We start from the raw sequence: 7,556 nt of genomic DNA, 5'->3' as shown, positions 1-7,556 counted from the left end.
TATCACATTGTCAGTCCAGAGATTCAAATCCCCTAAATAAATCTTAAACCCCAACACTAACTGCAACTCCAGCACATTAGCATGAAAGTCTTATGAAGAGAGATCCCATCTGAGTCCAGATTCATCACACATAAACACCAGTTCCAAAGAGGGGCCATCTGACCTGGTAGTTAACCCCATCTGCCATAACCATAACTCCCATGGGTCTCTTTAACCCTCAAAGGAACCAATACCTGGGGGTTGTATCTGCTTTATCTGTCTCTCAGACTCTGCTCAGTTGTGCATAAGGGCAATCCTTCTGACAGCCTCCAGACTCTTTTTTAGAGACTCGTAGCCATATAAACTCTTTTCTCCTTTCCATTTCCCCCTTACATTAGGTCAAACAGTGTTTTAAAGTCATGTTATTTTATGTAGACAGGGATATTCTGCTGATCCGCATTGAACCTTCCATATAAGGTCATTTTCCAGTTTCATCATCTGTTGGTAGTTGATAGTGGTCCCTTGGTGCCAGGGAGGCTCATCCCCGGGTGTCATGTCCCATGCTGGGGGGAAGGCATTGCATTTACATGCTGAGTTTGGCTTCGAGACTGGCCACATTTGAGTAACATGAAGGCTGACAGGAGGAAATTCCCAGGCACAATGCTGCTCTAGGCCTTGTTCTTATTTTAGGCTTATCAGCTCACAAGCATAGTCATTAGTGTCAGGGGCTCACTGTTGAACCCTCACTCCCTCCCGGTCCCCGCCGCTGCACCTGGGAGACTGTCGCTGCTCCCCTAGGGACCACGACAGAGCACCACTGGCCAGGAACCCAGTACACCCCCTTCTGTGGTTTTTAATTGTTGTCACTATGAGTATGTCCAAACATTACCATGCACCCTGGACATATGTTCTGTACAGCTCCCTGTCAGCCATATATATACATATATATATAGGATGTTGCTTTTAAAACACAAAGCAAAGCAAAACCCATTTACCTTTCTCTCTTGATGTCCATTTGGCCCTTTGTGTTTTGGGTATTGTTGGAATTCAGTGTTTCCTGATACTGGTTTGGCTCTTGTTGCCTACCATCAGTTTTCTCTCATGAAATAGCTGATGTGTGAACAAAGTGGATGGTGACACAGAAATAGGGTTGTTGAGGTTGGTGGGGCTGTGGATAGGAAATGGACGTGACATTGGGGGAGACCTTGCTCCTGCCGGTAGAGCTGCTGGCTGAGAAACGGCACTTGGTAAGAGAAGCAAGGGCTTTCCAACAGTGGGAAATGGAGCCAGAGGCCCAACCCCAGAGGGCTCTTCAGGATCAGCTGAGTGGTAGACGGCACCAATAGCCAATTCTCCCCCACTCCTAGCCACCCACAGGACTAACTGTCCCTGCTCCTCTGCTAGGTGCTTGCATGTGACCAAAGAGCCATGTGCGACTCTTCAGGCAGAAGCATGTAAGCACCCATGGCCAGGAGCTCCAGAGACTGCACACTGAAAGGACAACAGCCTGAGTGGTGGCCCTCCCTCCACCTCGGCTCCTGAGACTGGACTGAGCAGAACCTCCCTGCCACACACACACACCCACACCCCCCACACACACACACCCCTTGGGACAGGAAGTCTATCTTTACTTTTAGCCACTGTCTCAGTTTGCCAGGGCTGGTCTGACAATGCCCCAGAAACGCTCATTTAAGCCCCCAGGTTGAAGGTTCTATCATGTGCATCTCTGACAGTGACCAGATCAGGAAGGAAAGCCTTGGCCCTGTGGACCCAATCCTTAGCAAAAGGGCACTGACCGATTTTCAGGAGGAGGCAAGATGGCGGCTGAGTGAACTTCCCGGTTACTAGCTCCTGGAGGGAATCGGCTGGGAGGCGTCGGAGACTCCTTGGGACCGGGCTGTTTCTGGATTTTTCCTGGTCCCAAGGTGTTTAGACATCGATTTGGAGGGAAGGTAACAGAGAGGATCCATCCGTGAAATATACACGGAGATCCCAGCTACGTGTGGAGGATTCCCTCCTTGGGTAGGCAGAGCCGAGGCAGCTAGCACAAGGCCGAGCCCCGGCGGGCGGCGGCCAGGGTAGCCTAGCTGGGCCGTGGCGGGCGGCAGGCGGGGGATCCGAGCCACGCCGCGGTGGGCAGCGGGCGGGAGAGCCGAGCCGCGCTGTGCCGCGGCAGGCGGCGGGCAAGGGAGCCGAGCCCAGCCTAGCTGGGCCGCGGTGGGCGGCGGGTGGGAGAGCCGAGCCACGCTGTGCTGCGGCGGGCGGCGGGTGGCGGGCAAGGGAGCCGAGCCCAGCTGAGCTGCGGCGGGCGGCGGGGGGTGGGCGGGAGAGCCGAGCTGCGCTGTGCCGTGGCGGGCGGCGGGCAAGGGAGCCGAGCCCAGCCAAGCCTAGCCGCACTGCGGCGCGTGGCGGGCGGGGAAGCCGAGCCGGGCCGAGCCCAGCTGAGCCGTGGAGGGCGAGGGGGCCGAGCCCAGCCGAGCTCAGTCGAGCCCAGCCGCGCCGCGGAGGGCAGCGAGCGGGAGAGCCGAGTCGCGCTGCGCTGCAGAGGGTGGCGGGCAGGGAAGCCGAGCCCGGCCGGGCCCAGCTGAGCCCAGCCGAGCTGCGGCGGGCGAGGGAGCCGAGCCGCGCTGCGCCGTGGTGGGCGGCGGGCGGGAAAGCCGAGCCCAGCTGTGCCCAGCCGAGCCGCGACGGGCGGGGGACCAGAGCCCAGCCGAGCCTAGCCAAGCCCAGGCAAGCCCAGCCAAGCCGCGGAGGGCAGGGGACCGGAGCTCAGCCGAGCCCAGCCAAGCCCAGCCGAGCCTGGCGGCGGGGTCTCTGTTCTTTGTTTTTTGTTTTTGTTTTTTGTTTTTTTTTTGTTTTTTTTAATTTTATTTTATTTTTGTTGTTGTTGTTGTTTTTTTTAATCCTCTCTTTCCTGTCCCCAATATTCTTCTTATACTATTTTATCTTAACAATACAATAGGTCCTACAGGAAATATCTCACATTTGCTGGGTTTCCTCACCCTCCACTGCCTCATTTTTCTGTGAATAGATTTAGCCTATCTACACTATCCCCTTTCCCCTACAACTTGATATCCTCCACCATCTACTATCTCTCCTATATTCCATCTCCCTTTCTTTGATCCGCAAAGTGTCTAACTCTTAATTTCTAATACCTTTGTTTAGTTTTCCATCTGGTATTCGTCCCTGAAACTATTACCTTTCTTTTCTCTTTCCCTCTCTCACAGAAACAATAGCCTCTTAGTACGTACCACATTCCTCCCATATTCAGTCGTCTACCTCATTATAGGTACTTTCCTACAACTATAACTCTACACAATTTACATGATCTAACCTCCATCCTCCCAGAACTCATATTGTTGCTTTGTTAACATATATCACCAATACTACTTCACACTTTTTCCTCCCTTACACAATTGCCTTTCCCCAGCACTAATACTTTCCTTTAAAGTGAGCTTAACTAGCAATAAGAAATTGGAATAAGAAGAACAAAGTGACAAAGAGAAGATATAACACTTATGCAAAAACAACAGCTAATTAATCTCCAAGACTAGACAAAGAAGCTAAGGAACTGATTAAACCCGTCAAGAAAAAATGTTGACAAGACAGCAACAAAAATCTACAAACCAAACCAGTAATCAGGAAAACATGGCTGAATCCAATCAGAAAGGGGGGCAGGACTTCGCACAAGCAATGAAAGATCTCAGATCATTTATCACCGACAAACTTGATGAAGTAATGAAAGAGGTTAACAGCATGAAGACAACACTTGGAGGGGAAATTGCAGACATGTGCAAAAAAATAACTGATATGATGGAAATGAACACCAAAATTCAAGAAATCAAAAATACACTTGCAGCAAATATCAGCAGACTAGAAGAGGCAGAGCAGAGAATTAGTGATGTGGAAGACAGTGCATTGGAAATCAAACAGATAATAGAAGTGGTCAATAAAAAGGTAGAAAAAATCCAGATAGGACTTAGGGACCTGAATGATAACGCAAAATGCTCAAACATACGTATTATATGCATTCCAGAAGGAGAAGAGAAGGGAAAGAGGTCAGAAGGACTGTTGCAGGAAATAATGACTGAAAACTTCCCAAATCTACTGAAAGAGACAGATGTACATATCCAAGAAGCACAGCGCACTCCACTGGTCATAAACCCCAACAGGCCCACCCCAAGACATATACTTGTCAAATTATCCAATGCTCAAGACAAAGAAAAAATTCTAAAACCAGCAAGAGAAAAGAAAACCATCACATACAAGGGAAACTCCATAAGATTAAGTGCTGATTTCTCATCTGAAACCATGGAGGCAAGAAGGCAGTGGTATGATATAGTCAAGGTACTAAAAGAAAAAAATTTCCAACCAAGAATACTCTACCCAGCTAAACTAGCATTCAAAAATGATGGAGAGTTCAAAATATTCAAAGATAAACAGAAACTGAAAGAGTATATCAACAAGAAACCTCCCCTTCAAGAAATTCTTAAGGGAGTTCTGCAGGAAGAAAGGAAAAAACAGGACAGTCAGAGATGGAGGAGAGTGTAAAAGCAACAAGAAAGACAAAAATAGAAGGGGAAAATAAAATAATACAAACAAAATATAACAAACACAAATCCAACCAAAATATGGCTACCACAAATAACTCTCTAAACGTAATAACACTGAATGTCAACGGACTAAACTCACCTATCAAAAGATTCAGACTGGGACACTGGATAAGGAAATATGACCCATCTATATGCTGCCTACAAGAGACACATCTTAGACCCAGAGATTCATGGAGGTTGAAAGTGAATGGCTGGAAAACAATCATACAAGCAAATAACAACCAAAAAAAAGGCATGAGTAGCTATATTAATATCAGACAAAATAGACTTTAAATGCAAAACAATTGTGAGAGACAAAGAAGGATACTATATTTTAGTGAAAGGGACAAGCTGTCAAGAAGATCGAACAATCATAAATATTTATGCTCCTAACAAGGGCACCTCTAAATATGTGAGGCAAACGCTGGAAAAACTAAGTGAAAGAATAGATGCATCTACAATTATAGTGGGGGATTTTAATACACCACTATCAACTCTGGACAGAACATCTCAAAAGAGAATCACTAAAGAAACAAAACATTTGAACAGTATATTAGAAGAGCTGGATCTAATAGACATATATAGATCATTACACCCAAACACAGCAGGATATGCATTTTTCTCAAGCGCACATGGAACATTCTCCAAGATTGACCATATGCTAGGCCACAAAGAAAGGCTTAATGAATTCAGAAAGATCGAAATCATACAAAACAATATCTCTGACCACAGTGGAGTGAAGCTGGAAATTTGCAAGGGACAGAGACCCAGACTCCACATGACAATTTGGAAATTAAACAGCACACTCTTAGAAAAACAGTGGGTCAAAGAGGAAATCTCAAAAGAAATCAATGACTACCTTGAAACAAATGATAATGATAACACAATATACCAAAATTTATGGGATGCAGCAAAAGCAGTACTGAGAGGGAAATTTATAGCCATAAATTCATATATCAAAAAAGAAGAAAGAGCAAAAATTGGAGAACTAACTGCACTTTTGACGGAATTAGAAAAACAACAACAAAGTTACCCAACAGGAAGAAGAAGGAAGGAAATAACAAAGATAAGAGCAGAACTAAATGAAATAGAAAATAAGAAAGCACTTGAAAAAATAAACAAGACCAAGAGCTGGTTTTTTGAGAAGATCAACAAAATTGACAAACCTTTAGTGAGACTAACAAAGAAAAAAAGAGAAAAGATGCAAATACACAAAATAAGAAATGAGAAAGGTGATATCACCACTGACCCCACAGAAATAAAGACTATCATAATAGGATACTTTGAAAAACTATATTCCAACAAAAATGACAATTTAGAGGAAATGGACAAATTCCTAGAAACACATAAGCAGCCCATACTGACGAAAGAAGAAATTGATGATCTTAACAAACCAATCACAAGCAAAGAGATAGAATCAGTCATTAAAAATCTCCCAACTAAGAAGAGCCCAGGGCCAGATGGCTTCACAGGTGAATTCTACAAAACATTCTGGAAATAACTAACACCAATCCTGTTGAAACTATTCCAAAAAATCGAAACAGAAGGAACACTGCCTAATTCCTTCTATGATGCCTACATTACCCTAGTACCAAATCCAAACAAAGACACCACAAGAAAGGAAAATTACAGAACAATTTCTCTAATGAACCTAGACGCAAAAATACTTAACAAAATACTTGCTAATCTTATTCAACAACACATTAAACTAATTATACACCATGACCAAGTGGGATTTATTCCAGGTATGCAAGGATGGTTCAACATAAGAAAATCAATCAATGTAATACACCATATAAACAGATTGAGAGAAAAAAACCACATGATTATATCTATAGATGCAGAAAAGGCATTTGACAAAATACAGCACCCCTTCCTGATAAAAACGCTCCGAAAGATCGGAATACAAGGAAACTTTTTGAACATGATAAAGAGTATATATGAAAAACCAAAAGCCAACATTGTTTATAATGGCGAAATTCTGAAATCCTTCCCTCTAAACTCAGGAACAAGACAAGGATGCCCATTGACTCCGCTCCTATTTAACATTGTCTTGGAAGTACTTGCTCGAGCACTGAGACAAGAACCAGATATAAAAGGCATTCAATTTGGAAGGGAAGAAGTCAAAATTTCATTATTTGCAGATGACATGATCCTATATATAGAAAACCCTGAAAGATCTACAACAAAGCTCCTAGAACTCATAAATGAGTTTAGTAAAGTCGCAGGTTATAAGATCAATGTGCAAAAATCAGTAGCATTTCTATACACCAATAATGAGCAAGATCAGGAGGAAATCAAGAAACAAATACCATTCACAATAGTAAATAAAAAAATCAAATACTTAGGAATAAATTTAACTAAAGAGGTAAAAAACTTATACATCGAGAACTACACAAGATTGTTCAAGGAAATCAAAGAAGACCTAAAAATGGAAGAATATTCCCTGTTCATGGAGAGGAAGAGTGAATATTATCAAGATGTCTATCCTACCAAAACTGATCTACACATTCAATGCAATCCCAATAAAAATCAACACAGCCTTCTTTAAGGAACTAGAAAAACTAACTATGAAATTTATTTGGAATAGAAAGAGGCCCCAAATAGCCAAAGACATATTGAAAAAGAAAAACGAAATAGGAGGAAACATACTTCCTGACTTCAAAACGTACTACAAAGCTACAGTAGTGAAAACAGCATGGTATTGGCATAAGGAGAGACACACAGACCAATGGAATCGAATTGAAAGTTCAGATATAGAACCTCATGTATACAGCCATATAATATTTGATAAAGCCACCAAACCCTCTCAACTGGGAGAGAATGGCCTATTCAACAAATGGTGCCTGGAGAACTGGATAGCCATATGTAGAAGAATGAAAGAGGATTACCATCTCACACCTTATACAAAGATCAACTCAAGATGGATCAAAGACCTAAATATAAGAGCCAAGACCATAAAGACCTTAGAAAGCAGTGTAGGAA

Source organism: Dasypus novemcinctus, unplaced genomic scaffold (genome assembly GCF_030445035.2).
Source record: "Dasypus novemcinctus isolate mDasNov1 unplaced genomic scaffold, mDasNov1.1.hap2 scaffold_107, whole genome shotgun sequence".
Lineage (NCBI taxonomy): Eukaryota > Metazoa > Chordata > Mammalia > Cingulata > Dasypodidae > Dasypus > Dasypus novemcinctus.
This window is presented reverse-complemented; position numbering follows the sequence as displayed.